Below are 13810 nucleotides of genomic sequence, written 5' to 3'. Positions count from 1 at the left end.
TGACAAAGTTGGTTTACTTGGTCACTTCATATAGTTTTGCCTTATCATTTGCCATGGGGTTACTGTTTGCCCAGTTTGCCTCGAGAGAATCCTTTCCTTGCACTTATAAGTTGCATTGCACCTAAATTGTGACTAACAGACCATCTTAGTGGCCTTTGATGTAAATCAGTAAACTAGCATTGCTTTCCAACTCAGGATTGCGAGCTGCTGGCACAAGCATGTCCATAGCCGGTAGATGGCCACATTAATAAGTTGCAGCCCAATATTGAAGTAAATGAGGATACAAAGAGAACGTACAGAAGACCTTGCACTTTATCAATTCATCACAATTTAGGACAAATAATATGGTCACTCCATTCAGTATGACCTTGTGAGGCTAACTGTTTTGATTGCCCAGCTGGGCTTTGAACCACTCAATAGTGGCCATTGCAGTTTCTTCTTTAAGTTCACTAACATTGCTAGAATACAATATTTGGAGGTCTTGCACGGGTCGACGCATCACATTGCTAGAATAGAATATTAATGAGGCATTGATGTCTCGTTTTAATAACATCGGTACTGTAATCAGTGGGCAAGGTGTACATTTGGTTGCAGCAACTAATCTGAAGTTAGTAGGTATACACTTTTCTTTCACTTGTGAGTATTTGTACTATGGAAGGTCTGGGTACATTGTACCAAGGAATTACTAAATGTCAGCAAAAATAGGAGTACATTTTACCCTGGAAGCACTAATGTCAGCTTAAAAATTGTGAGTCGATATTTTACCCGAACACTAAATTTCAGGAAAAAATGTGACTACATTGTACCATGGAAATACTAAAATGTCAGTTAAAAAAGTAGGTCTCGCCGGGATTTGAACCCAGGTTGCCAGATTCAAAGTCTGGAGTGCTAACCACTACACTACGAAACCATTTGTTGAGTGTGGTACACTGATTGTGATATTTCTGTCATTTGGTTTACAGCCAGAATATTTGCCTTAACTTGATGGTTCCTGTTAATTTTCCTTCCCTTTTTTGAACTTATTCCATTTGCCACTTGGCAGCTAAATGGAGCAAGGAACACCTGACGACTACCTTCTTGTTCCAATAAATTTTAGCCGAAGGCTCCATAGCATGGTCATTGAGCTGCTATTAGGATTTACTAGGTGTTTAGTGTTTGTTTGGTGTTTTCTCTTCATCATTAAGCTTCAAGGATATATATTATGCACTTAAGAACACACAACATATGAGAGGAGATGCATTGGGAGAACCATTCGATAACAAAATTTATCTAGCTTCATCATGATTAGTCAGTAGTGGGTTTTCCACAATTTGTTCTATGGACCTTAAAAAATAAGCACATGGAAAAACACTGTTACTATTAGCACCACCCTCGTTGTGGTAGGGTCGCCCTTTTTACACATCTCAGATATCTCACTTCTGTGGATCAGCAGTTCAGTTCAGCCTTCACTGTAAGCAGTGCGGAAGGGATACATTTGGTTGCAGCGTCCAGCGACTAATCTGAAGTTAGTAATATAGGTCCTGGATGTGCCTTTCTTGATAGTTTAATGTAAATTTTGTCAAGGTTATAGTCACACCAATGTAAATCAGAAGACGGAGGTATGTTTCAAGTGCTATTAGCCTCTAGACTGAGTATTTGTACCATGGAAGGTCTTGGTACATTGTACAAGGGAAATACTAAATGTCAGCAAAAGTAAAAGTACATTCTACCCTGGAAACACTAAATGTCAGCAAAAATTTCAAGTCAATATTTTTTCCTGAATACTAAATGTCATAAAAAATGTGAACCCAGGTATTGATACATTGTACAAGGGAAATACTAAAATGCCAGCTAAAAAAGTAGGTCTCGCCGGGATTTGAACCCAGGTCGCCAGATTCAAAGTCTGGAGTGCTAACCACTACACTACGAAACCATTTGTTGAGTGTGATCCACTGATGGTTATATTTCTGTAATTTGGGTTACAGACAAAATATTGTTTCTTTGCTCGATGATTCCTGTTAAATTTCCTTCCCTTTTTCCAGACTTGCTTCAGTTTGGCACTTGGCAGCTAAATGGAGAAAGGAATATCCGACGAAGAGGAGAGGAGGGGCTAGCCGGCTAGCGTGTGGACGGGTGCGGCTCTCGGCTCGCCATGACGGAAGACGGGATGCCGCCCCGTCGCGCCGGCGCGGGCGACACGAGCACCTTCTTCCGCTGCGACGCTAGTGCTGTGGGCCGTGTCGGTGGGGTTTGAGATCGGCGTGCGGGGCCGCCGTGGCCGCCGGCTTCGCCTTCTTCCAGGCCGCCAACACGGCCGTCCGCGCCACTCTTCGTGAACACTGCCTTCCCGCTCCTCCACTCCCCCCTCACTTCGGCCTCAGGTCTGGTCCCTCTCTCTGTTTCACCCCCTCTCCGAATCCTCACATTTCGCCCTGTAGCTTTTCCCATACATGCGCTTTGGGTTAATCGACTAGAAGAAAGCGTACGTCAGTTGACTTCAAGCATTTTGGCCAGTTGACTTCAAGCATTTCACGAATTTGGGGATAGATAGGGTGCGGCAGATTAATCAGTTGGTAAACTTGTTGATGCTTGATGGAATTTGTTCGACCCTGGAGTCCTGAACAAAAGGGAGCAGCATGAGTTATTTACTCAGAGTTAGTCTTGTTAGTTACTGCGATACTGCTTCATTGTGCTGTCGAGAATTGTCTCCATTTGAGCTTTGATTGGTTGAAATTGTGCAAGATTTCTCAAAGCCCATATTGTTTGCTAGTTTATAGCATGTTTGACTTCTAGAGGTTGTCGGTTCCAACTTCCAAGTAATGTGGCAACCATGCAATGGCCTTGCGTGCAGATACATCCATGTTTTTCATACAAAATTGCCAACCCTTCAAAAGAAAGGTAATGGTATAAAGTGTTTTAGAGCTTGGACGGCAAATATCTCCATTTTGTCTTCTAGTTGGCCCTAGTGCCTAAACACCAATTAGGTGGGCCTAGGAGGAACAAATGGCTAGCAGGAAGGGTGTCACCTAGTGCCTGGGGGCCCTCTAGGTGCACTAGGTGGGTGACTTTTAGAGCACTACCTTTCTCACAACATTACTTCTCATGTACCACTACTTCGCAGGTACTCACTCTGTCTCAAAATGTAAGACATTTTTTTGATACAAAGGGAGTATAAAAACATCTTATATTTTGAGACAGAGGGAGTACTTATTACCAGTAAATCTGTCGCACAGAATTGACAACGAATAAGCAAAAAGATAGAAATGGAAATTTTATGTCCTAGACGGTCGGATATGTGCCATTAGATTTAGAGGTGCTGTTCTTTCTCTCAAGATAGTTAGGAAGTTGTAGAGCCTTCCCTCCGCAGTATGTAAAATTGTTGATCCTTCTTTTAAATGGATGACTCGTAGGTGCACTGCATATTCTCGAAAGCTTACTATGTCTCTTTTTGGTAAACATTTATCTCTTTAGTTTGTTCCATTGATGCTGCCATATGTTATTAATTCTTAGGCTTGTTGATCGACTTTATCTCACTCCTATCTCGATTTGCAGTTATCTTTGTTCTGTTGTGCCAATGGCGTACAAGGGCCATGAGAAATGTTTCAGCATGAAGAATTAGTTGGTAGCAGTTGGATTGGAGCATATTCTGCTCTGTGCTTTTCGTGTGGCCACGTTGCTTATGGCCAATTGGATATGCTCCGCTACCGACTATACAGTGGATAGATTCCTGGAATTCTGCTGCATCACATTATTCTGCTCATTTGCTTTACGCTAGCTCTGTATCGGAATGTGACAATCAACTACTTAATTCTCACTCTTCTATGCGAGGTACATATGTCTCTTCTCATATCTTCTGGCATTTAATTTTGGTGACAAAGTTGGTTTACTTGGTCACTTCAAATAGTTTTTTGTCTTATCATTTGGCATGGGGCTATTATTTCCCCAGTTGTCATTTGAGGAATAGGTGTGTACTCAAGAGAGAATCCTTTTCTTGCACTTATAAATTGTGTTGCACCTAAATTGTGACCAATAGACCATCTTAGTGGTCTGTGATGTAAATCAGTACACTAGCATTGCCTTTCCAACTTAGGATTGCGAGCTGCTGTCACAAGCATGTCCATAATCGGTAGATGGCCACATGAACAAGTTGTAGCCCAAAATTTATTGCAGTAAACCTGTTACCGGAATGATTATACAAAGAGAACGTAGAGAAGACCTTTTCACTTATCATTACAATTTGGAGCAAATGACATGGGCGGTCCATTCAGTATGACCTTGAAGGTTAACTGTTTTGATAGCCCAGCTGGGCCTTAAACCACTCGATAATGGCCATTGCAGTTCCTTCTTCATGTTCACTAACATTGCTAGAATACAATATTTTGAGTTCTTGCACGGGTCGGCGCATCACATTGCTAGACTAGAATATTAATGAGGCATTCATGTCTCACTTTAATTACAACGGTATCGAAATAAGTAGTTCAGTTCAGTCTCCACTGTAATAAGTGGGGAAGGTGTACATTTGGTTGCAGCGACTAATCTGAAGTTAGTAGGTATACACTTCTCTTTCACTTGTGAGTATTTGTATGTTCTGGGTACATTCTACCAAGGAAATACTAAATGTCAGCAAAAATAGGAGTACATTCTACCCCGGAACACTAAATGTCAGCTGGAAAATCGTGAGTTGATATTTTTTCCGAATACTAAATGTCCAGAAAAAAATGTGAGTGCATTGTACCATGGAAATACTTAAATGTCAGCTAAAAAAGTAGGTCTCGCCGGGATTCGAACCCAGGTCGCCAGATTCAAAGTCTGGAGTGCTAACCACTACACTATGAAACCATTTGTTGAGTGTAGTACACTGATGGTTATATTTCTGTCATTTGGCATACAGCTAGAATATTTTCCTTTACTTGATGGTTCCTTTTAAATTTCCTTCCCCTTTTTTTGGACTTACTTCCATTTGCCACTTGGCAGCTAAATTTATCCGACAAATACCTTTTTTAAAAAAAAATTAGCCAAAAGCTCCATTGTGTGGGTACGATAATTTTGTCTCATTGAGCTGCTATTAGGTGTTTAGTGTTTGGTTGGTGTTTTTTCTCCTCTCTCTTTTTTTTTTGACTGAAAGACTATAAGGGAGGCCCCTACAGTATAATTGGTGCAACAAACCCTGGGTGGGTGTGAAGGCATCAGCCCCTTCCCACCACTAGGCTATGCCTTAATCTGCTTATTAAGCTTCAAGGATATATATTATGCACTTAGCACACAACATATGAGAGGAGATGCATTGGGACAACCATTGGATAACAAAATGTATATAGCTTCAACATGATTAGCCAGTAGTGGATTTTCCACAACTTATTCTATAGCACCTTAAAAAATAAGCACATGGCAAAAGCATTGTTTCTATTAGCACTGTTGTCGTCGTGGTTGAGTCGCCCTTCTTAACGTCTCCGATATCTCACAACTATGGTCAGTAGTTGTAACCATACATTCCCCTGCACTTCTTCCATCTAGCTCACTGCCTGCCGCTATCATCTCATCTTACCGCTCTGACTATCCTAGGACTGAATCTGCGCTTAACTGGTCCACCCCCTTCGACAATTTTACGACAGAGGTAATGCCGACTTAGCAACGAAGTTGTAGCCCAAACTTTATTGCAATAAACCTCTTGCCGGAATGATGATACATGGAGAACATAGTGAAGACATTTCCTATCCTTAGTTCCTTACAATTTGGAACATGTGGTCGGCATTCAGTATGACCTTGAAGGTTAATTGTTTTGATTGTCCATCTTGGCTTTCCACCACTCACTATTGGCCTCTGCAGTTCATTTTCCATGTTCACACACACTGCTAGAATACAAGATTTTGAGCTCTTGTACATATCTGCATCAGATTGCTAGAATAGAATGTTTATGAGGCATTGATGTCCCATTTTAAGAACAAGGGTATGAGCATCTATTGAAATAAGTAGTTCAGTTCAGTTTCCACCATAAGCAGTGGGGAAGTGGCACATTGGGTTGCAGCGTCTAATCTGAAGTTAGCAAGCATAGGTACCGAATGTTCCTTTCTAGATAGTGTACTGTAAATTTTGGCGAGGTTATAGTCACACCAATGTAAATCAGAAGACAGAGGTATGTTTCAAGTTTTATTAGCCTCTAGACTGAGTATTTGTACCATGGAAGCTCTGAGTACATTGTATACCAGGGAAATACTAAATGTCAGCAAAAATAGGAGTACATTCTACCCTGGAAGCACGAAATGTCAGCTAAAAATTGAGAGTCAATATCTTTCCCAAATACTAAATGTCATAAAAATGTGAGTATATTGTACCATGGAAACACTAAAATGCCAGCTCAAAAAGTAGGTCTCGCCGGGATTCGAACCCAGGTTGCCAGATTCAAAGTCTGGAGTGCTAACCACTACACTACGAAACCATTTGTTGAGTGTGACTCACTGATGGTTATATTTCTGTCATTTGGCTTGCAGACAAAATATTGTTTCTTTACTCGACGCTTACTCTTAAATTTCCTTCTGTTTTTTTGGATTTGCTTCCGGTTGCCACTTGGCAGCTAAATGGAGCAAGGAATATCCGATGAATGACTTCTCTTTTCTTTCAATTCATTTTAGCCAAAGGCTCCATTGCGTGGGTACGATCATTTTGTGCCGTTGAGTTGCTATTAGGATTTACCAGGTATGAGGTACAATAAGTTGGAAAAAGTAACATGGTCAATACATTCTGTGTGGCCTTGAAGGATAATTGTTTTGATTGCCAGATGTGCTTTCAACCACTCACTAGTGGCCATTGCAAAGTTCCTTCTTCATGTTCAGTCACATTGCTAGAATACAATATTTTGAGTTTTGGAATGGGACTGCAACACATTGCTAGAATAGAAAATTAATAAGCTATTGATGTTCCATCTTAAGACATGAGTATACAACATCTATGGAAATAAGTAGTTCAGTTCGGCCTCCGCCATAAGAAGTGGGCAAGGGATACGTTCGGTTGCAGTGATTAATCTGAAGTTTGTGGTTATAGGTCCTGACTGTGCCTTTATTGATAGTGTACTGTAAATTCTGGCAAGGTTATAGTCATACCAATATAAATCAGAAGACGGGTGTTTTAAGTGATATTAGCCTCTAGACTGAGTATTTGTACCATGGAAGGTCTGGGTACATTGTACCAGGGGAATACTAAATGTCGGGAGTGGAGTACATCCTACCGTGGAAACACTAAATGTCAGCAAACAAAATTGTGAGTCGATATTTTTCCCCAATAATAAATGTCGTAAAAACATGTGAGTACATTGTACATGGAAATACTAAAATGCCACTAAAAAAGTAGGTCTCGCAGGGATTCGAACCCAGGTCGCCAGATTCAAAGTCTGGAGTGCTAACCACTACACTACGAAACCAATTGATGGGTGTGATCCACCGATGGTTATATTTCTGTCATTTGGCTTACAGGCGAAATATTGTTCTTTACTCGATGCTTCCTGTTATATTTCCTTCTGCCTTGTTGGACTAGTTCCAATCGCTACTTGGCAGCTCAATGGAGCAAGGAATATCTGATGAATGACTTATTTTCTCTTCTCTTTTCAATTCATTTTAGCTAAATACTTCATTGCATGGATATGTCATTTTGTCTCGTTGATTGCTATAGGATTTACTAGGTGCTTGAGGTATGATAGTTTGGAACAAGTAATATAGTCTGTCCATTCAGTATGACCTTGAGGGATAATTGTTTTGATTGTCCAGCTGTGCTTTCAACCACTCGCTAGTGGCCATTGCAGTTCCTTCTTCATGCTCATTTTGACTGTACGGGTCTGCATCACATTGCTAGAATAGAATATTAGTGAGGCATTGATGTCCCATTTTAAGAACAAGGGTACGTGCATCTAGGGAAATAAGTAGTTCAGTTCAGTCTCCAGCGTAAGTAGTTGGGAAGGGGTACGTTTGGTTGCAGCTACTAATCTGAAGTTAGTAACTACGGTTACTGAATTTGCCTTTCTTGATAAAAGTCAGCTCGGTGCACATAGCTCCCGCTTGCGCAGGGTCCGGGGAATTTGCCTTTCTTGATAGTGAAATGTAAATTTTGGCTATAGTCACACCAATGTAAATCAGAAGACAGAGGTATGTTTCAAGTGTTATTAGCCTCTATACTGTGAATATTTGTACCATGGAAGCTCTGAGTACATGTACCAGGAAAATACTAAATGTCAGCAAAAATAGGAGTACATTCTACACTGGAAACAATAAATGTCAGCAAAAAATGAGAGTCAATATTTTTTCCCAAATACTAAATGTCATAAAAAAATGTGAGTACATTGTATCATGGAAACACTAAAATGCCAGCTAAAAATGTAGGTCTCGCCGGGATTCGAACCCAGGTCGCCAGATTCAAAGTCTGGAGTGCTAACCACTACACTACGAAACCATTTGTTGAGTGTGACTCACTGATGGTTATATTTCTGTCATTTGGTTTGCAGACAAAATATTGTTTCTTTTTTTTTGAGGAAAAAAATTGTTTCTTTACTCGACGCTTCCTCTTAAATTTCCTTATGTTTTTTTTTTGGATTTGCTTCCGGTTGCAACTTGTTAGCTAAATGGAGTAAGGAATTTCTGATGAATGACTTACTTCTCTTTTCTTTTCAATTCATTTTAGCCAAAGGCTCCATTGCCTGGGTACGATCATTTTGTGTCAGTGAGTTGCTCTTAGGATTTACCAGGTGTATGCGGTACAATAATTTGGAAAAAGTAGTATGGTCGATACATTCTATATGGCCTTGAAGATAATTGTTTTGATTGCCAGATGTGCTTTCAACCACTCACTAGTGGCCATTGCAGTTCCTTCTTCATGTTCAATCACCTTGCTAGAATACAATATTTTGAGTTCTTGTATGAGTCTGCAACACATTGCTAGAATAGAATATTAATAAGCCATTGATGTTCCATCTTAAGAACATGGGTATGCACATCTATGGGAATAAGTAGTTCAGTTGGGTCTCCACCATAAGAGTGGGGAAGGGATACCTTCGGTTTGCAATGACCAATCTGAAGTTTGTGGCTATAGGTACTGAATGGGCCTTTATTGATAGTGTACTGTAAGGTTATAGTCACACTAATATAAATCATAAGACAGGGATGTTTTAAGTGTTATGAGCCTCTAGACCTGAGTATTTGTACCGTGGAAACACTAAATGTCAGCAAACAAAATTGTGAGTCGATATTTTTCCCCAATACTAAATGTCGTAAAAACATGTGAGTACATTGTACATGGAAATACTAAAATGCCACTAAAAAAGTAGGTCTCGCAGGGATTCGAACCCAGGTCGCCAGATTCAAAGTCTGGAGTGCTAACCACTACACTACGAAACCATTTGTTGAGTGTGATCCACGATGGTTATATATCTGTCATTTGGTTTACAGACAAAATATTGTTTTACTCGATGCTTCCTGTTAAATGTCCTTCTGCCTTTTTGGACTAGTTCTGGTTGCCACTTGGCAGCTAAATGGAGCAAGGAATATCCAATGAGTGACTTATTTTCTCTTTTCTTTTCAATTCATTTTCGTTAAATACTTCATTGCATGGGTACGTCATTTTGTCTCGTTGATTGCTATAGGATTTACTAGGTGTTTGAGGTATGATAATTTGGAACAAGTAATATAGTCGGTCCATTCAGTATGACCTTGAAGGATAATTGTTTTGATTGGCCAGGTGTGCTTTCAACTACTCGCTAGTGGCCATTGCAGTTCCTTCTTCATGCTCACTCACATTGCTAGAATACAAGTTTTTGAGTGTACGGATCTGTGTCACATTGCTAGAATAGAATATTAATGAGGCATTAATGTCCCATATTAAGAACAAGGGTACGCGCATTTAGGCAAATAAGTAGTTCAGTTCAGTCTCCAGCGTAAGTAGAGGGGAAGGGGTATGTTCGGTTGCAACTACTAATCTGAAGTTAGTGACTATAGGTATTGAATTTGCCTTTCTTGATAAAAGGGCAGCTCAGTGCACCTAACTCCTGCTTGTGCAGGGTCCAGGGAATTTGCCTTTCTTGATAGTGAATTGTAAATTTTGGCGAGGCTATAGTCACACCAATGTAAATCAGAAGACAGAGAGGTGTGTTTCAAGTGTTATTAGCCTCTAGACTGTGAGTATCTGTACCATGGATGGTCTGGGTACATTGTACCAGTGAAATACTAAATGTCGGCAAAAGCAGGAGTGCATTCTACTCTGGAAACACTAGATGTCAGCTAAAATATTGTGAGCAATATTTTTCTCCAGTACTAAATGGCATAAACATGTGAGTACATTGTACCATGGAAAAACTAAAATGCCAGCTAAAAATGTAGGTCTCGCCGGGATTCGAACCCAGGTCACCAGATTCAAAGTCTGGAGTGCTAACCACTACACTACGAAACCATTTGTTGAGCGTGATCCACTGATGATTATATATCTTTCATTTGGCTTACAGACAATATTGTTTCTTTACATCTATACCCAAAGGGGCAGATCCAGTTAATCTCGGCCATCAAATCATGTCAATCCAACGACCTAGACTGCTTCAATGTCGAGCGCTCGACACGTTTAGCGTGCAGTTAATTTCATGCCAAATATAGTGCTAATCACATAATAACACGCAAATAATATCCTACTCAATATCCGCATGCACTTAATATACTTTTAAATTAACGTGCATTGCACGTACACATTGACTAGTTCTTATTAAATGTCCTACTCTCTTTTTGGACTTGCTGCTGGTTGCCACTTGGCAGCTAAATGGCGCAAGGAATATCCGATGAATGACTTATTTACTTTTTTCTTTTCATTTTATTTTAGCCAAAGGCTCCATTGCGTGGGTACGATCTTTTTGTCTCATTGGGTTGCTATTAGGATTTACTAGGTGTTTGAGGCATGATAATTTGGAAAAAAGTAATGTGGTTGATCCATTCAGTATGACTTTGAAGGATTATTGTGTTGATGGGCCAGCTGTGCTTTCAACCACTCGCTAGTCACTGTAAGTGGGACGACCTGCGGGCGTCCCGTGTGACGCCGTATCTACCCACATAATTTATGTTGGATTAAGTAGGCTGCCCACATAATTTATGCAGCACTACGCGGGCTGCCGCATACCCACTTACTCCACAGCGATGTGAGCAGCAGTGGCAAGCTAGTCGCAGTACAGAACAGTGTCCATAGGCTATAACTTGAGTAGTACAAAGATGCACCGCCAGTGAGCTCTCCTGCCTGCTATGACTTATACTCTGCCGGTCCTAACTTTCCTCTGACAGACTCCAACTATCACCAGGACTACTTATCCATGTACTAATGGTAGATGACTTATGCACTAGGATTTTAACTGAACAAATCTATTCTGCAGGATGAATAGTGAGGAATAACATGGGAATAATTACTGCTATACTGTCTGCATTCAGTTCTAGGCCATGCCGTGGTTTCATACTGACAGACATAACTTTGTTTCGAGGATACAACTCACATCTGACAGGATTGATCCTTTTCTTCTATTCAGGCTCTCATATGTGGAAGTAGACGGCGGCCCAGTGGAGGCCACGGCGGAGGTAATGCGGCGCAGGCCATGGCAGAGGTAGACGCCAGCGCTGCAGCAGCCATGGCGGCGCTGGATGGCAACATTGCGACGGCCAACGCGGAGGTAGAAGGCGGCACTGCGGCAGCCATGGTGGAGCATTGGAGCTGGACCGAGGCGTTGCGGTCAGAGGTACACGGTTGCATCATCGTCGTGGCTGTGAAAAGCGGGTTCGATGTGGGCGCCCGCCGAACAGCCCACATATCCCACATCTTCGGGCGCTCAACCCGTGGGTGTCCACGCACACATTATGTGGGTTTGGACGTGGGCACCACGGACAGCCCACATCCACATGCAGCCTGACTCGCTAGTGGCCATTGCAGTTGCTTCTTCATGTTCACTCGCATTGCTAGAATAGAATATTAATGTGGCATTGTTGTCCCTTTTTAAGAACTAGGGTATACGGCTATACGCATCTATGGAAATAGGTAGTTCAGTTCAATCTCCACCGTAAGCAGTGGCAAAGGGGTACGTTTGGTTGGAGCTACTAATCTGAAATTAGTAACTGTAGGTCCTGAATGTGCCTTTTTGAAAGTGTACAATATTTTGAGTTCTTGCACAGTGGCTCCTTCAGTCTGAAGTTAGTAACTGTAGTTTCCTTCCAGTGCATTGCTCCTAAATCCTAATGTCTGATATAGGTACTTTGGTATTTCAGACCACGTACGAGAATCTCTGTCAGGTGGTAGGCCTAACGTCTATGATCAAGGATGCCTAAGTAACTTTCTAGAAGTCTTCTGCACCAAGGTACAGGCTTCCAAGCACAAGTTCCAGACATACATACAAGAGGAAGTGAGAGCTCCACCAGCCAACCGTGTTGGGGAGGTAGAAGATGAACCAGCTGGTGCTCGCCATGCAAAAGTGGAAGATGACTGGATACTGGTGTTGATATTATGAAGATCTCATTCTCACGTCGATATGATTATGAAGACATTGATATTGAAACGGGGGGCAGTGGCAGCGATGAGATGGAAGGGACAGCCTTCGTTTCTAGACAAACAGCGAATACAGATGGACAGGTTCCGGCAGTTAAGAGAAGTGGTATGGCACTAGAGTCGGGGCTGAAGACTCTAGTCTACACTAGAGTCAGGCCCAAAGAACTGCGAAATTGCATATCTCATTGTTAGACATTACAAGTGTGTCAGCTTTAAAATACGTACTGTCATCTCGTAGAGAAGCTCTCAGTAGTCAGTGTGTGATCAGATAGATGCTGGTAGTATTATGTGGATAGCTAAGCTGATGAGCTGATTAATTCAGACCAAATCTGGAGAGGCATGAACAAAATGCCTTTCATGCTTCTTGAGCTGAACTGCTTCCATCAGTGCTTTCCACCATTTTGTGTCTGCGGTTTTTTCTATTAATGAATTGGTGCGGCACCCTACCTCATCTGGAATTTTTTGGTGTTATTTGTTTCGGATAGATGCTACCGATATGGATACCTAAGCTGATGACTGATTAGTTCAGGCCAAATCTGGAGAGGCAGCAACTGACTGCTGCTTTCATGGGTGTTTTCCACCAATTTGTTCATGGGTGTCTCATTTGGGTTTCTTTTTGCTAGTCTTATGATGATGTTGGTATGATTCTTTTTGTAACTTGATGATGTGGAAAACTCCCTCCGTTCTGAATTACTCGTCATAGAAATGGATGTATCTAGATGTATTTTAGTTCTAGATACATTCACTTCTGCGAGTAATTTGGAACGGAGGGAGTACTTATGATGCGACCTGTAATTCCCATGCCCCTGCTTTCATGTTCTCCCGTGTTCATTTCAGTCACTGCTCACCATGACTTTCCGAGGACATTCAAATTTGACTTGGATGCAGATCTAACTCGTGCAATATTGGTCCTGAATATTGTTACTGCTGAATTTAATTCTCACATTTGTTTCGTAAAAGTAGTCAGGCCATGAAGCATTTTCTACCTCGACTGAGCACATTCAGTTGGTTTGCGCTGCCGACATGAACTTCTGTTGACGCCGGATGCATATCCGTGGTTGACTGCTGATCGTGTCTCTGTCAGCGTTCCTGGCCGGGCTTCTGGATTCGGAACTCTGCGCTGGACGTTGCGTCCCAGACTCTGAAGACCTCAAAATTGTCTGCTCTGAACTGAGTGGATTTGCATGGTCCAGCGAAAATCCGGTGTTGTATGGTGTCAGCATTTTCATGGTCGTCTGCGGTTTCGTGCAAGGGTGTTTGCCTTATCAGGCGAACGCGTGGCTATAGTCTT

At 41.6% G+C, this 13810-nt stretch overlaps 8 non-coding genes and 1 pseudogene across 8 annotated transcripts; 1 reads left to right on the top strand and 8 right to left on the bottom strand.

Annotated features, from left to right (window-relative positions):
- Positions 1–838: 838 nt before the first annotated feature.
- Positions 839–910, bottom strand: TRNAQ-UUG. The gene has a single exon. It is a non-coding gene; the product is annotated as a tRNA-Gln (tRNA).
- Positions 911–1840: 930 nt separating this feature from the next.
- On the bottom strand, positions 1841–1912 carry TRNAQ-UUG. Its single transcript has one exon. It is a non-coding gene; the product is annotated as a tRNA-Gln (tRNA).
- Positions 1913–2001: 89 nt separating this feature from the next.
- Positions 2002–12965, top strand: LOC125545385 (annotated as a pseudogene).
- Positions 4747–4818, bottom strand: TRNAQ-UUG. Its single transcript has one exon. It is a non-coding gene; the product is annotated as a tRNA-Gln (tRNA).
- On the bottom strand, positions 6344–6415 carry TRNAQ-UUG. The gene has a single exon. It is a non-coding gene; the product is annotated as a tRNA-Gln (tRNA).
- TRNAQ-UUG lies at positions 7322–7393 on the bottom strand. The gene has a single exon. It is a non-coding gene; the product is annotated as a tRNA-Gln (tRNA).
- TRNAQ-UUG lies at positions 8344–8415 on the bottom strand. The gene has a single exon. It is a non-coding gene; the product is annotated as a tRNA-Gln (tRNA).
- Positions 9285–9356, bottom strand: TRNAQ-UUG. The gene has a single exon. It is a non-coding gene; the product is annotated as a tRNA-Gln (tRNA).
- On the bottom strand, positions 10333–10404 carry TRNAQ-UUG. Its single transcript has one exon. It is a non-coding gene; the product is annotated as a tRNA-Gln (tRNA).
- Positions 12966–13810: the final 845 nt, after the last annotated feature.

This window comes from Triticum urartu, chromosome 3 (genome assembly GCF_003073215.2).
Source record: "Triticum urartu cultivar G1812 chromosome 3, Tu2.1, whole genome shotgun sequence".
Lineage (NCBI taxonomy): Eukaryota > Viridiplantae > Streptophyta > Magnoliopsida > Poales > Poaceae > Triticum > Triticum urartu.
Note: the sequence above shows the minus strand (reverse complement) of the source record. Positions and strands in the feature narration are given on the sequence as shown.